Raw genomic sequence first — 17681 nt, forward strand, 5'->3', positions numbered from 1 at the left:
TTTTTCCATGAGACACACAGAATGTACAATAAAGACAACACTTTTTTGAGGGACTGTCCCTCATTTGGGGCTTTCCAAAGTGAAAAAGAGTGACAGTCCTGTTTTCTGACAATTTCAGTGATGGCAAATTTAAATGTAAGAAGAACAGCAGAAATGATGCAAATTTCAATTTAAAATTTTGCTATAGCATTCTCTTTAGTCAATTGCGATAAATTTAGACCTGCAAAACCTTCCCTGAATTCTGAAAGTATTGCACACCTCAAGTCTTTGAATATGGCGGTACCTGGTTTGTGTACATGTGAAAGGTTTTGACCTCAATGTCCCTCATTCTGACTTCGGTAGATTGGCAGGTCTGCAACAGATCTGAAAATGACTAATATAAATCAATGTTGATTTTTTGTGTTCTTTCAATTTCTTAAATCAAGGTTGATTTTTGTGTTTTTTTCAATTTCTTTCTTGGGTTTTCTAACATTGCCTAAGTCCTTCATACCGCACATCACTGCAACCTTGAGGCCTTAGTTTTTTCCTGGATATTTTGTAATTCTTTCCACTTCAATTTCCATGCATTTCCTTTTGACATTTAAAAACCACCCACCAATTATTTGTATGCTTCTTCAGTCAATTATTAAACTTTATAGAGAATGAACATCTATAAACTAAAGGTAAATGAGAAAATTGCAACAAATAATGTTTCTGCCAAGACCATGGGCAATAGCAATTTGGGAACTCCGTTCCACTTCATAATTTCTTTTACTGTTTTCCTTGATTTTAGTGGTATGTGGCCATTTTTTTTTTGTTTTTCTGATAACTTAAAAAAAAGCCTATTGTACATGCTTATGGTATGGGTTTGAGAGACAAACATTTTTTATGGCTTAGAATTTGAGTAAAATTGGACAAGATTGCATTAAACTGTGCAGATGTTGCAAGAAGTTTTGTAAATAGCATCGGTGAGCTTCCAAAAAGCTGTATGCATTAGGCGGAGGTGCTACCTGGTGGAAAATAAAGAAAAATCCAAACCTAACACTAAATATGGCACCGCCACCGCCGCCTAATAAAAGTGCATTTAAAGCTGTACAAGGTTTTCAAATGGTGTTTTCGAAGTATGGCTATTAAAGGCTTAATATACGATTTCCTTCAAATTTTAAATTTCTCATTATATACTCAAAATGCTGAAATAATACTAGTAATAATTATCGGGAATGGTTTCTGTTAATTTTGAGCTGAAATAACGAGGTAAAGTGAAAGAAACACTGCTTGTTATTTTGGCCGTTTAACACGCAGTTCTATGTGAAAAGTTCTACTTTGCTCTGTTTACCTACAAACACAAGAAATTTGGCTGATTCCATTTAGGTGCAAGTTGTGACATGTGTAAACATTACAAATATACCAAAAAATCAGGTTTGAAAAAAATTAACTAAATTCATTTTATAAGATCGTACATTATGACTTTAAGCATGTTAAGTACAGACCCGTAATATTGCTATAATGTAAACTAATGGAAACACATATACTTCTTCACCCTCATGCACACTTTTGAAACCAGTTTTGAAGCAACACCTTTACCGATTACAACAAAACATGACACATCATGTGAATTCATCAATCTTCCATGTGGAATTTCAATGGTCTGCCATTGCCACAAATCTCGAAATTGTGCCCAAACTTGAGCATTTGTTTACAAGTATTACAGAATTTTCAATAATATTTGTTGGTTTTGACTGGAGTTGGTAGATGAGAGGGGAAAATATGCACTCACCCACATAATTATAGCATTAATTGAAATAAAGCAATAAGTAAAATATTCTGGTCAAATTGTTAGGCAAGTAGCTGCAAGTCAAAAAGTTAGGCAAGTCAAAAAGTTAGGCAGAAAAGTCCACATTGCCCCAAATTGGGCATTTCTTAAAGCCATATTTACACAATTATATCATTGTACTAACTTATTCATAACCTTGTTAATATATGCGATACATGCGATCACATCATTCTTATTTATTTGCCAAAACGCAAACGCGCAGTCATAAATATTAGTAACCTTCGTGTTGTGCTTCGAACAATCGGAGCGCTGGCTGCCGTATTTGGATTGCGCGCTACCATATTTGCATAGATTGTGATTCGCACTTCTGTTATTGATCGTTCTGTTATAGCCTGATCGATTTTTGCAAAACGTAAAAATTGTTTACTTTTTAGAAAAACTGTGTGTTATTTTGTAAAGTGAAGAGATAAAAGTGACGACTATGAACGAGGTTAATAACTTTGCATTGGTAATATGTCGGGCATTGTGAAAAATCTAAAGATTTTGTTTTGGACCTCGGACAATATCCCGCAGGGCTGCGCCCCTCGGGATATTCCTCAGTTTCAAAGGCAAAATATTTAGATTTTTCACAATACCCTCCAAATAACTGATGCACAGTTATTAACCTCTAATGAAACTAACATACACTTCCAAAAATCAAGACTCCAGGTGCTGTAGTTTTGTCAAAATCAGAGATTTTGAATAAAACACAGGGACCGTTGTTTAATTATTATGATGGAAATGTTAGTCGAACGCATATGCAATGTTCATAACACAGTACGAACTGTACTGTCCCCTAAATAACAGAATTTGCAATATCATGCATGTTTTAACAGTTTAACTGGAGTCAGGAGGTGTAACTAAGAAAAAGGCACTGGATTTGGGGAAATGCCCTCCAAATGCCCCTCCACATCCAACACTGCAAAAGACCCCTTTTATAAGTAATGGTAATACTATTCACCTAAAGACATGTTCTGACTGAATTGATAGAAATGTGAATTTCAATGGTGGAAAACTGAAAATGTGCCTAAAATTGGCTATGATTTTTGCAAATTTGACCAAAAATAGCGCAAAATTGTAATATATAATATATGTTGTTGTTTTTGCTTTAATTTACCACATTCGCCTTGCTATAAACATTGAATTGGGTCATCTGTTAACCTAATGGCAAGAAGTGTTTTAGGGGCAAATGTTAGCTTTCGTTCCATAAAAAAAAAAAATTCTGATTGGATGAAGGGAACACTTGAGGTTTTTGGCAAATGTCTATTTTCAACTAGATCTCACACAGCTCTCTATATGATGCTATATGCACTCAACTGTGTAGTATAACACAGACTGGGCAGATGCATTTATAAGATTTAAGAGAATCACTTTTGTAGTCAAATCTTTTCATTTGGGAATTTCATTTCAATTTACGTGCACTGGCCTATCAAGTCGCAAATTCACATTCATTCATTTGGTATGTCTATTTAATACCAAGTGTGTAAAGTCTGAGGGTGACACTTGCTCTACTTACAATTTTAAAATGGTCTTTGGAAGTGTCAGAGGGTGTGGATATGGCACATGGGAGCGTTTTCACACAGTTACACCTCTCCCCACTCCAAGTCCAACAAATGTTGCAAGTTCTGTTTTTAGTTAAAGGTCATATAATTCCTCGGAAAACATCATATCATTGGCAAGCTAATATTATGAGGACAATGAAAGTGACTCTTTTTTTGAGAAAATAAGACGTTTGAAATTGATATTCCGTAAAAAACAACTTAAGCAATGAGTTCCTTCGAACGAGACAGATTTGACTTAGAAAAAAGTTGACTTCATGAAATAACTGTGCCTGCTTTGCGAGAAGGGACTATAAACATTCTCAATGCACAGAACGTATACTATTATTAAGTATTACAAATTTTCTTAAACATAATTTATATAGTTTAGTTTAATTTAGTTTAATCTTTATTAACATCACACTCTCACATAGAGACCAGCCAATTCTGGCTTATGAGTGACAAAACAATAATATACAATATAAAAATATAGCCATAAATAATACATTTAAATAGCACATAATAATACATATAAATATAGTCAAGGTTGATACATGGCAGAAGCAAGCATGATGTTGATGTGTACATGAGACAGCTAAATAATAATTACAATTTATCCCTTACCGCTGAGTGCACCAAATCCGCGTAACTTCGGAGTAAGCTACTAGTTTAGTAAGTTGGCGAGTATCTCGCATTTTGAGACTTCTAAATCGGCGTAACTTACTAGACTAGTAAGTTCTATTGTTATTATACTCGGCAACTTACTCTTCATCTTTTGCGGAGTAAGTTGGCGAGTATCTCAGAATTGTGTGACTTCCAAATGTGCGTAAGTTACTAAACTAGTAAAGTTACGCCGCAGCTATTGTTATTTACTCGGCAACGTACTCTTCATCGTTGGAGGAGTAAGTTGGCGAGAAAGCAAAACGATGCATAGATAGAGGAGAAAATCATTGATATTGATGAGAATTTGACATTAGTTAATTAGTATAAACGCTCTTCAATCAATCAATCAATCAATCAATCAATCTATCAATCTATCAATCAATCAATCATTCATTCCCTGTGACGTGTTACATAATATATGCCTAGTGATTAGCGAATGCATGTTGGATTCCATTTTTTTGCATCATCAGTAGATAGTATAATTTATTAATTATAGTAGGCCTACCACAATAGAGTCAAAGTCCCATTACTTTAGGCGATTATTTTATGGCTTACAAATGACAAGGACCGTTCACAAACACTTGATAGGGGGGCCTGATGCAAATAAAAATCATTGCGAAATTTTTTCGGGGCCCCCCGTTTGAGATCTAAAAAATTTCAGGCCCCCCTCCCATTTTTGAAATGAAAATTGTGGGTCAACCCCATAGAAAAGCTTATAAACTCAATTTTCCCAGGAAAATTTGTGGTCATTTTTTTCAGGGCCCCCTTAGGAGGGTCAAAAATTTTAAGGACCCCCCCCCCCCCTTTTGCATCAGGCCCCCCTAACAAGTGTTTGTGAACGGTCGCCAAATGTATTCTATTTACTACACTGAGTAAAAATTCGAATCTATATAAATATTTTAATATCTGGGGAAACATGTTTTCAAAACTCAGGATAACTTCTATCTCTAATACCGTATAGGCCTACATATAAATGATTTTTTTTTTTTTTCTCCCCAAGCTTCACGAATTAGGAATAATTGCAAGTTTTGTGCTTTACACGGCTGGATACAATCACAGAAACAAATTCTTTCCTCATGATAATCTCTTATTTTAACCTGATAACGGCAGATCCATATGCTATATCCCAATCCGACTGGCCCTGGATGGGATTTATTTTAAATATATTTCCTGACCCTTGAGGAATTATATGCCCCTCTATCCTCTTGTTTATTCCATTCCCGGTTCGCCTGGTTGCAGGGCACACCATCTGGTTAATGTTCGAATAGAGTACAAGTAGGCCCACAATTGTTAGATATTTTGCCCAAATTGAAAACAATTTTGCCACATTGTTACCAAATATCATTTTTTAAAAACTTGCGCTTTTTGTGATGTTTTAGAAAAATGGGGAGCCATTACTATACAAGAAACCCCAAAATGAGACCCACATTTTGCGGCTTATTATCTGACATACGGTCATTTGAACTGAGCACTAAGGTGGTCTTTGTGGGGGGGGGGGGGCTAACTCCCCCACCCAAAAAGAAAATTCCAACACCCTAAAACTAACCTCACATAGAAAATGTCAACATCCTAAAACCAACACCTTAAATATTTCACCCCCTGACCCCCCAGTGTAAAATTAAAAATGGCCCTGTAAACACACAATTTTACCCTTATTTGGGCAAAATAAATGAATTTTGGCATAGAAAACAAAAAAATATCACCTTAATTTGGGGCTAAAATGGTGTAGGCCTACAATTGATTTTAGCAATTATCACAAACACATAGCCACCATTTTTTGGTCTTTTCCCCCTCCTACAACTGACTCTGATACGCGACTGAGCATGTAAACTACTTTGACCCCGAAAGGATTTTTACTAAAACTACACTGCTGAGTCCCACTCCCCACCCCCGGCGTGTTACCCCTTCTGTCATGGTGTGACAAAATAGATATCATAATCATAAATATAGGCCTACTACTACATAGTACGCTACGCTAAACACACTGATGGTATTTTGTTTGTACCGGGGTATTTAGTGACATAACACTGCCTATTGTTGAAATTGAATAACAATTGACCGCGTGGTTAAAAACGTGATATTAAAGGTGCTGATTGGGATTTTTTGCTCCATTAACGAAGATACTAAAGAAGTAGTTACTCGCCAGATACGCTTCAGCGCAAGTCCCAAAAATACTAGTTTAGTAAGATACGCGGCAGTTGCGGAGTAGTTACTAAAGAAGTAAGCTACTAAACTAGTAAGTTACGCGGATTTGGTGCACTCAGCGGTTAGTGTACACAATTCATTTGCAAATTTTACTACCCTGCAACAATGGCTGCCATCTGACATTACAAAAATGAATTTATTGTAATCTGAAAGATATAAACCGTGTTAAGTCCACAAACTCATGTATCTGATTTCCCTGTGCGATATTGCAATGCTATAGTTATTATAGTTTCAGTTGGATGAAATATTACAAAGCAAACTCCCAGTCCCCCTCTTCCACCACATACGTTCAAATGTAGAAAATCTGAAAATATAAGAGCACTTTAGGCCTGATTTCACCTAAAGACACATTTCTGGCAAAATAATAGAAATATGAATATCAATGGAGAAAATCTGGAAATTTTCATAAAATTGGGCAAGATTTGCTAAAGCGAGCAGATTATGCGATATTTATTGGGTTTATGCAGGGGAGGGGCACTATGGGAAAATAATATGACTTGGGGAGAAATGTTTCCAAGGCTGAGGATATTTAAAAATTGTCAGAAATCTGAAAATTTGCTTAAAACACAGCATTTTGTTTCCCAAAATAACAGAATATGAAATATTTATTGGTTTTGGTTGGAAAGGGTGGAGTAACTGATGGAAAAGCACAGGATTTGGGGAAAACGTCCTCATGTGCTTTCCACACCCCCTGACACTGCCAAACACGACTTTTTATTAAATTGATAAGAGCAAGTGTCACTCTCAGGGTTGCACACTTGGTACTCACGAAATTTTACCTAAAACCAGTTTCTGGTGGAATTGGTGGAAATGTAATTTCAAATGAATTCTGAAAACTTCCTGGGAAAAAAGGAGCATTATGTTCCAGCATTATGTTTTTCGACTGATGTGTTCGCGCAGGTAAAAGCACTTGCAGAGTTTCCTGAATGGAAAACACTCCTTTTGGGAAATGTTTCCATGGCTGGGTATATGTAAATGGAAATCTGGACAGGTTTACCCCAAATCAGGCATTTGTTTTCCCCAAATAACAGAATTTGCAATATCATGCATGGTTTTAACTGGAGTCAGGAGGTGTAACTAAGGAAAAGGCACTGGATTTGGGGAAACACCCTCCAACATCCAACACTGCAAAAGACCCCTTTTATAAGAGCCGGACCTAGTGGTAATATAGGCCTTTAAACCTAAAGAACAGATTCTGACTGAATTGATAAGCTTTGATATATAGAAATGTTAATGGTGGAAATCTGAAAATGTGCCTAAAATTGGTCATGGTTTACCAAAAATAGCAGAAAATTGTAATATGTTGTGGTTTTTGATTGGCGGGGATAGAGGATCGATCACTGTGAAAATAATTCCATGTGGAATTTCAATGGCGGAAGGACTCAATCTCAAAAATGTGCCTGAAACTTGAGCATTTGTTTCCCAAAATAACAGAATAGGCTACTCAATAATATATTTGTTGGTTTTGATTGCAGTTGGGAGATGTATCGGAAGGAAAAGTACACACATAAATAAGTAAAATATTACAGCTATTATGTAAAATAGTTCGATTCGTTTGTTGAGCCAGTCAACAAGTTATGAAAGTCAAAAAGTTAGGCACATCAAAAAATTAGGCACGTCAAAAAGTTAGGCACGTCGTCCAGAAGTTATGAAGTATAGGCCTAGAAGTTATTCTGAATAAGTCAAAAAAGTCCATATTGCCCAAACCGAGTATTTTGTGCATGTGACTAAAAATAACACAATTTGCAACATTAATACATTATGTTCTTGGAACTGAAAGGGGCGGTGCAACTATGGGGAAAGGCCCTATGCCCCCTCCACACCCTCTGACACTACCAACGAGCAATTATTGTCACCCTCAGACTACACACTTGGTAATTGGTTTTGCTGGGCTCATGCATTAGACGCATCAACATCTCAATAAGCGTGCATTAATTTGTTCACTCCCAACAAGTGATACGCATTTATTTACCTATAATTAAATGGGGAAATTTGATATAGTTTTCCCCCAATCAGGCACCCCCTCCCCCCTCCCCCCCCAAAAAAACCCCAAAACTAACATAATTTGGTTTTGACTGGATGCGAGAGGTGTAACTGATGTAAAATGCCCCATAGGCTCCAACCATATCTGGCATTGCCATTAGAGGCGGCGCTACGGGCGACATTCCCCCAATATTTTTCTTGCCCCCCCCTCCAGTTTGGCCCCCACTTTTGAATAAAAAAAAATCACGTAAATTTCCACTTTTTCGGCTATTTTGCGCATAATTTGTCGATCCCCCCAAAAAAAAAATCACTTTTTGCCCCCAACACCCCGCCCCGGAAAAAAAATCATGGTGCCGCCACTGACTGCCAAAGACCCATTTGAGGGGTTCCGGGGGAGGGACATAATGTTTACTGTCACCTAAAGACCTGTTTCTGCACGAGAAAATCAATGAATGTGTGAATATCAATTCAATTGACTCAAATCTGGGCACTATTTCCCCCAAAATAGCGGATTTGTTTGATGGGGAGGGACATTGAGGAAAAAGCATGCATATTTTATAGGCCGCGCCTGCTTTCAACTTAAGAAACATTTCTGGTAAAATAACGGAAATGTGAATTTCAATGGAAAAAAATCTGGAAATGTTCATATGAAATTGGGGAGAAGTTGCCAAAGAGAGCAGAATTTGCGACATTTGTCGCTTTTTACTGCAGTGTAGGGGCACTATGGGAAGTAATAAGACTTTGGGAGAAATACCATGGCTGGGGATTTAAATAGTCAGAATTCTGGAATTTTGCTCCAAAGCCGGCATTTTGTTTCCCAAAATACCAGAATTTGCATTATTTGTTAGTTTTGACTGAAGGGGGACTGGGAGGAGCAAACAGGATTCGGGAAAAACGTCTCATGTCCCTACACACTCTCTGTCACTCAGGCATTTGTTTGCCCCAAATAACAGAATTTGCAATATCATGCATGGTTTTAACAGTTTAACTGGAGTCAGGAGGTGTAACTAAAGAAAAGGCACTGGATTTGGGGAAACGCCCTCCAAATGCCCTTCCACATCCAACACTGCAAAATACTTCTTTTATAAGAGCCGGACCTGGTGGTAATAGGCCTATACTTTTCACCTAAAGAACAGTTTTTGCCTGAATTGATACATGTATATAGAAATGTTAATTTCAATGGTGGAAATCTGAAAATGTGCCTAAAATTGGCCATGGTTTACCAAAAATAGCGGAAATTGTGATATGTTGTGGTTTTTGATTGGCAGGGAGAGGATCGATCACTGTGAAAATATTTCCATGTGGAATTTCAATGGCGGAAGGAAATCTCACAAATATGCCTCAAACTTTAGCATTTTTTCCCAAAATAACAGAATTCTCAATAATATATTATTTTGTTGGTCTTGTCTGCAGTTGGAAGATGAATCGGAATGAAAAGTACACACTCTCATTGTCCTACACACATAAATAAGTAAAATATTACAGCTATAATGTAAAATAGTTCGATTAATTTGTTGAGCCAGTCAACAAGTTATGAAAGTCAAAAAGTTAAGCACGTCAAAAAGTTAGGCACGTCAAAAAGTTAGGCACGTCGTCCAGAAGTTATGAAGTAAGTTATTCTGCTGAAGTCATAGTCATAAATGTTCATATTGCCCAAACCGAGTATTTTGTGACTAAAATGACACAATTCGCAATATTATGTTGTTGGAATTAACTGAAACGGGCGCGCCCGGGCGGTGCAACGTAATGCCCCCTCAACACCCTCTGACACTACCAAAGAGCAATAATATTGTCACCCTCAGACTACGCACTTGTTAATTGGTTTTGCTGGGCTCATGCATTAGACGCATCAACATCTCAATGCATTAATTTGTTCACTCCCAACAAGTGATACGCATTTACGGTATTTACCTATAATTAAATGGGGGAAAATTGGAAGTTTGCCCCAAATCAGGCATCCTCCCCCCAAAAAAAAAAACACCCCAAAATAACATAATTTGGTTTTGACTGGATGCGAGAGGTATAACTGATGTAAAATGCCCATAGGCTCCAATCATCTGGCACTAGCAACAGTGGCGGCGCTACGGGCGGCAAGGGGGCAACCCCAATATTTTTCTTGCCCCCCCCCCCCACACACACACACTTTTGAGGCAAAAATAAAACAAAATTACGTAATTTTCCACTTTTTCGGGCAATTTTGCGCATAATTTGTCGATTTTGTCCCCCCCCCACACCCCCGAAATTCACTTTGCCCCTCCCACACCCCGAAAATAATTCATGGTGCCGCCACTGACTGCCAAAGACCCATTTGTAGCCTAATATGTAAGAGCAACGTTGAGCCTCGGATAGGTAGAGGGGTTCCGGGGGAGGGACATAATGTTTACTGTCACCTAAAGACCCGTCTTTGCATGAGGTAATCAATGAATGTGTGAATATCAATTCAATCGACTCAAATCTGGGCATTATTTCCCAAAATAGCGGATTTGTTTGATGGGGAGGGACATTGAGGAAAAAGTATAATTCTATAGGCCTGCTTTTAAGCTTAAGAAACATTTCTGGTAAAATAACGGAAATGTGAATTTCAATGGAAAAAATCTGGACATTTTCATAAAATTGGGCATGATTTGCCAAAGAGAGCAGAGTTTGCGACATTTCTTGCTTTTTACTGCAGTGGAGTGGCACTATGGGAAATGATGTGACTTTGGGAGAAATGTTTCCATGGCTGGGGATCTAAATAGTCAGAATTCTGGAATTTTGTTCCAAAGCCGGCATTTTGTTTCCCCAAATACCAGAATTTGCATTATTTGTTAGTTTTGACTGAAGGGAGACTGGGAGGAGCAAACAGGATTTGGGAAAAACGTCTCATGCCCCTCTGTCACTCATGCATCTGTTTGCACCAAATAACAGAACTTGATTTGCAATATCATGCATGGTTTTAACAGTTTAACTGGAGTCAGGAGGTGTAATAAAGGTAAAGGGACTGGATTTGGGGAAACGCCCTCCACATCCAACACTGCAAAATACATCTTTTATAAGAGCCGGGCCTGGTGGTAACAGGCCTATAATTTTCATCTAAAGAACAGTTTCTGCCTGAATTGATACATATAGAAATGTTAATTTCAATGGTGGAAATCTGAAAATGTGCCTAAAATTGCCCATGGTTTACCAAAACTTGCAATATGTTGTGTTTTTTGATTGGCGGGGAGAGGATCGATCACTGTGAAAATATTTCCATGTGGAACTTCAATGGCGGAAGGAAATCTCAAAAATGTGCTTCAAACTTGAGCATTTGTTTCTCAATAAGTAAAATATTAGGCCCTACAGCTATTATGTAAAATAGTTCGATTCGTTTGTTGAGCCAGTCAACAAGTTATGGTCAAAAAGTTAGGCACGTCAAAAGTTAGGCACGTCGTCCAGAAGTTATGAAGTACAAGTCATAAAAGTCCATTGCCCAAACCGGGTATTTTGTGACTAAAAACACAATTTGCAACATTATGTTGTTGAAATTAATCGAAAGGGGCAGTGCAACTATGGGGAAACGTCCCATATGCCCCCTCCACATCCTCTGACACTCAATTATTATCACCCTCTCAGACTTTACACACTTGGTAATTGGTTCTGCTGGGCTCATGCATAAGACGCATCAACAATATTTTCTTTCCCACACCCCTTGTTTTTCCCCCAACTTTTGAGGCAAAAAGAAAACCCCAAAATTAAATTTCCAATAAATTTCCATTTGTTGCAGCACGTTTGTGCAAAATTGGTTGATTTTCCCCATTCACTTTGCCCCGCCTGCCCCCCGAAATTCACTCCCCCGAAATTCACCCCCCGAAAAATATGTCACCTAAAGACCCGTTTCTGCATGAGGTAATCAATGAATTTGTGAATATCAGTTCAATCGACTCAAATCTGGGCATTATTTCCCAAAATAGCGGATTTGTTTGATGGGGAGGGACATTGAAAAAAAAGTATAATTCTATAGGCCTGCTTTTAAGCTTAAGAAACATTTCTGGTAAAATAACGGAAATGTGAATTTCAATGGAAAAATCTGGAAATTTTCATAAAATTGGGCATGATTTGCCAAAGAGAGCAGAATTTGCGACATTTCTTGCTTTTTTACTGCAGTGGAGTGAATTATGGGAAAATGATGTGACTTTGGGAGAAATGGGATCTAAATAGTCAGAATTCTGGAATTTTGCTCCGAAGCCAGCATTTTATTTCCCAAAATACCAGAATTTGTTAGTTTTGACTGAAGGGGGACTGGGAGGAGTTACATGATTTGGGAAAAACGTCTCATGTCCCTCCCTGACAGCCATGCATTTGTTTGCCCCAAATAACAGAATTTGCAATATCGTGCATCACTTTGCCCCCCCCAAAAAAAAAATCACGGTGCCGCCATTACTGACTGCCAAAGACCCTTGTAATGTGGGAGCAAATGAGCCTCAAATAGATAGGGGTTCCGGGGAAGGAACATAATGTTTACTGTCACCTAAAGACCCGTCTTTGCATGAGGTAATCAATGAATGTGTGAATATCAATTCAATCGACTCAAATCTGGGCATTATTTCCCAAAATAGCGGATTTGTTTGATGGGGAGGGACATTGAGGAAAAAAGTATAATTCTATAGGCCTGCTTTTAAGCTTAAGAAACATTTCTGGTAAAATAACGGAAATGTGAATTTCAATGGAAAAAGCTGGAAATTTTCATAAAATTGGGCATGATTTGCCAAAGAGAGCAGAATTTGCGACATTTCTTGCTTTTTTACTGCAGTGGAGTGAATTATGGGAAAATGATGTGACTTTGGGAGAAATGTTTCCATGGCTGGGGATCTAAATAGTCAGAATTCTGGAATTTTGTTCCAAAGCCGGCATTTTGTTTCCCCAAATACCAGAATTTGCATTATTTGTTAGTTTTGACTGAAGGGAGACTGGGAGGAGCAAACAGGATTTGGGAAAAACGTCTCATGCCCCTCTGTCACTCATGCATCTGTTTGCACCAAATAACAGAACTTGATTTGCAATATCATGCATGGTTTTAACAGTTTAACTGGAGTCAGGAGGTGTAATAAAGGTAAAGGGACTGGATTTGGGGAAACGCCCCCACATCCAACACTGCAAAATACATCTTTTATAAGAGCCGGGCCTGGTGGTAACAGGCCTATAATTTTCATCTAAAGAACAGTTTCTGCCTGAATTGATACATATAGAAATGTTAATTTCAATGGTGGAAATCTGAAAATGTGCCTAAAATTGCCCATGGTTTACCAAAACTTGCAATATGTTGTGTTTTTTGATTGGTGGGGAGAGGATCGATCACTGTGAAAATATTTCCATGTGGAACTTCAATGGCGGAAGGAAATCTCAAAAATGTGCTTCAAACTTGAGCATTTGTTTCTCAATAAGTAAAATATTAGGCCCTACAGCTATTATGTAAAATAGTTCGATTCGTTTGTTGAGCCAGTCAACAAGTTATGGTCAAAAAGTTAGGCACGTCAAAAAGTTAGGCACGTCGTCCAGAAGTTATGAAGTACAAGTCATAAAAGTCCATTGCCCAAACCGGGTATTTTGTGACTAAAAACACAATTTGCAACATTATGTTGTTGAAATTAATCGAAAGGGGCAGTGCAACTATGGGGAAACGTCCCATATGCCCCCTCCACATCCTCTGACACTCAATTATTATCACCCTCTCAGACTTTACACACTTGGTAATTGGTTCTGCTGGGCTCATGCATAAGACGCATCAACAATATTTTTCTTTCCCACACCCCTTGTTTTTCCCCCAACTTTTGAGGCAAAGAAAACCCCAAAATTAAATTTCCAATAAATTTCCATTTGTTGCAGCACGTTTGTGCAAAATTGGTTGATTTTCCCCATTCACTTTGCCCCGCCTGCCCCCCCGAAATTCACTCCCCCGAAATTCACCCCCCGAAAAATATGTCACCTAAAGACCCGTTTCTGCATGAGGTAATCAATGAATTTGTGAATATCAGTTCAATCGACTCAAATCTGGGCATTATTTCCCAAAATAGCGGATTTGTTTGATGGGGAGGGACATTGAGGAAAAAAAGTATAATTCTATAGGCCTGCTTTTAAGCTTAAGAAACATTTCTGGTAAAATAACGGAAATGTGAATTTCAATGGAAAAATCTGGAAATTTTCATAAAATTGGGCATGATTTGCCAAAGAGAGCAGAATTTGCGACATTTCTTGCTTTTTTACTGCAGTGGAGTGAATTATGGGAAAATGATGTGACTTTGGGAGAAATGGGATCTAAATAGTCAGAATTCTGGAATTTTGCTCCGAAGCCAGCATTTTATTTCCCAAAATACCAGAATTTGTTAGTTTTGACTGAAGGGGGACTGGGAGGAGTTACATGATTTGGGAAAAACGTCTCATGTCCCTCCCTGACAGCCATGCATTTGTTTGCCCCAAATAACAGAATTTGCAATATCGTGCATCACTTTGCCCCCCCAAAAAAAATCACGGTGCCGCCATTACTGACTGCCAAAGACCCTTGTAATGTGGGAGCAAATGAGCCTCAAATAGATAGGGGGTTCCGGGGGAAGGAACATAATGTTTACTGTCACCTAAAGACCCGTCTTTGCATGAGGTAATCAATGAATGTGTGAATATCAATTCAATCGACTCAAATCTGGGCATTATTTCCCAAAATAGCGGATTTGTTTGATGGGGAGGGACATTGAGGAAAAAGTATAATTCTATAGGCCTGCTTTTAAGCTTAAGAAACATTTCTGGTAAAATAACGGAAATGTGAATTTCAATGGAAAAAGCTGGAAATTTTCATAAAATTGGGCATGATTTGCCAAAGAGAGCAGAATTTGCGACATTTCTTGCTTTTTTACTGCAGTGGAGTGAATTATGGGAAAATGATGTGACTTTGGGAGAAATGTTTCCATGGCTGGGGATCTAAATAGTCAGAATTCTGGAATTTTGCTCCGAAGCCAGCATTTTATTTCCCAAAATACCAGAATTTGTTAGTTTTGACTGAAGGGGACTGGGAGGAGTTACATGATTTGGGAAAAACGTCTCATGTCCCTCCCTGACAGCCATGCATTTGTTTGCCCCAAATAACAGAATTTGCAATATCGTGCATCACTTTGCCCCCCCAAAAAAAATCACGGTGCCGCCATTACTGACTGCCAAAGACCCTTGTAATGTGGGAGCAAATGAGCCTCAAATAGATAGGGGGTTCCGGGGGAAGGAACATAATGTTTACTGTCACCTAAAGACCCGTCTTTGCATGAGGTAATCAATGAATGTGTGAATATCAATTCAATCGACTCAAATCTGGGCATTATTTCCCAAAATAGCGGATTTGTTTGGTGGGGAGGGACATTGAGGAAAAAACCATAATTCTATATAGGCCTGCTTTTAAGCTTAAGAAACATTTCTGGTAAAATAACGGAAATGTGAATTTCAATGGAGAGAATCTGGAAATGTTCATAAAATTTGGCATGATTTGCCAAAGATAGCAGAATTTGCGACATTTTATTGTTTTACTGCAGTGGAGGGAAAATAATATGACTTTGGGAGAAATGTTTCCATGATTGTCAAAATTCTGGACTTTTTGCTCCAAAGCCGGCATTTTGTTTCCCCAAATACCAGAATTTGCATTATTTGTTAGTTTTGACTGAAGGGAGACTGGGAGGAGCAAACAGGATTTGGGAAAAACGTCTCATGTCCCTACACACTCTCGAACACTGTCACAGACTACTTTTTTTTTAAATTGATAAGACACTCTCAGGGTTACACACTTGGTACTCACGAAATTTTACCTAAAACCCAGTTTCTGGTGGAATTGGTGGAAATGTAATTTCAAATGTGAGAAATCTGAAAATTTGGCTTTTCCGAAAAAAAGGAGAAAAAAGGGATGTTGTGTTTTTCGACTATTCACTAAGGAAAATGCACAAGATTTGGGGAAGACGCCCTCCAAATGCATCCAACACTGCCCCAAACCCTCTTTATAAGAATCGGATTTAGGCTACACACTTGGTAATTGGCCTAGGCTTAGGTAGTAGTTTTCACCTAAAGATCTGTTGCTGACTGAATTTATAGAAATATGTATTTCAAAGGAGGAGGATCTGAAAATATGCTTATAATTTGGCATGATTGAATAGTGGAAAATTGTAATCTTGTTCATTTTGGTTGGCGTAGAGGGGGTCACTGTAAAAATTGTTTACATGGGTGGGCACTGTGTGGGAGGAAAGGGTGGCTGCCCCCTCCCCCTGTTGAATACCGGCCGCCCAGATATTTAGGCCTTTTTTGTATTTTTAGCCATTTTTGACCATTTTCGTCTGTCTTCCCCCCTTTTTTTCCCACCCTCTGATAAAGTGCTTGCTGTGCCGCGCCACTGTGGGTGGGGAATTCAATGGCGGGAAGAAATCTCACAATGTGCCTGAAGCAGGGCATTTGATTCCCAACCTAACATAATTTACAGTAGGGCCTATGAGGGAAAATTGTTTTTTGAGAAAATTGCATTTGAAAATTCTACTACTTTTGAACACTGACTAGGGAGCAAACAAGTAGGCCTAAATATTTCTTTGAACATGTGTACTTTTTAAGGGTAATCTTCTACGTATAGGATTGTCATTTCAATCCATCTTCGACGGTAAGGGTCACTTATTTGCAGAGATGGTTTATAGCTAGTGTACACAAGCAATAAACCAGAACAAAGAAAATAAATAGGCCTATGCACGGTTCCAATTTATTTTCTTTATGAATAGGCCTAGGCCTACTTATATAATAATGGTGACAAAATTGCCATGCACATTACGTCATCTAGGGGTCCGTTTTAGTGTCTTACGCCATTTAGGGGGTCGAAGTTCTAATATCTTACGCCAATAAGGGACGAAATTTGCAACCCCTGAATACACCATATGGGGTCGAATTATGAGATGCTGTGATAAGCATGGTTCCAATTTTATGCGAGCGAAACACCCCCGGAAACACCAGGTTTTCATCCAGTACATAAATTAAAAACCATTAGTCTCATTATCTAATTACATTCAGGTCTCAAAACTGTGTATGAATCCCGGGGTATGAATGTCTGTGTTGACAAAAAAAGTGGATTGCGAATATATCGAGTTTCATTCGTTGAAAGTTTATTGAACTCATTTTGTCACAAAAAAATCGTCATACGCTAAGATTTGTTGGTTTTGACTGGAGTTCGGAGATGTAGGCCTATCAGGGAAAGTATAACGCACTCACACACTTATTCTCCTACATTGCCCAACACACATAATTATAGCATTTAGTGAAATAGTAAAGCAAGTAAGTAAATATTATCATTAAATGTTCTGGTCTAACTTAAAATAACAGCAAGTCAAAAAGTTAGGCAAGTCAAAATGTTAGGCACCTCAAAAAGTTAGGCATAGGTGATCATTTCATTATTCATTATTTTATACCATTTCATTATTGCATCTGTTACAGGTGTAAACCAATAACTACCCATGTATACATGTGATAAATCACAGTTT

This window comes from Amphiura filiformis, chromosome 20 (genome assembly GCF_039555335.1).
Source record: "Amphiura filiformis chromosome 20, Afil_fr2py, whole genome shotgun sequence".
Classification (NCBI taxonomy): Eukaryota; Metazoa; Echinodermata; class Ophiuroidea; order Amphilepidida; family Amphiuridae; genus Amphiura; species Amphiura filiformis.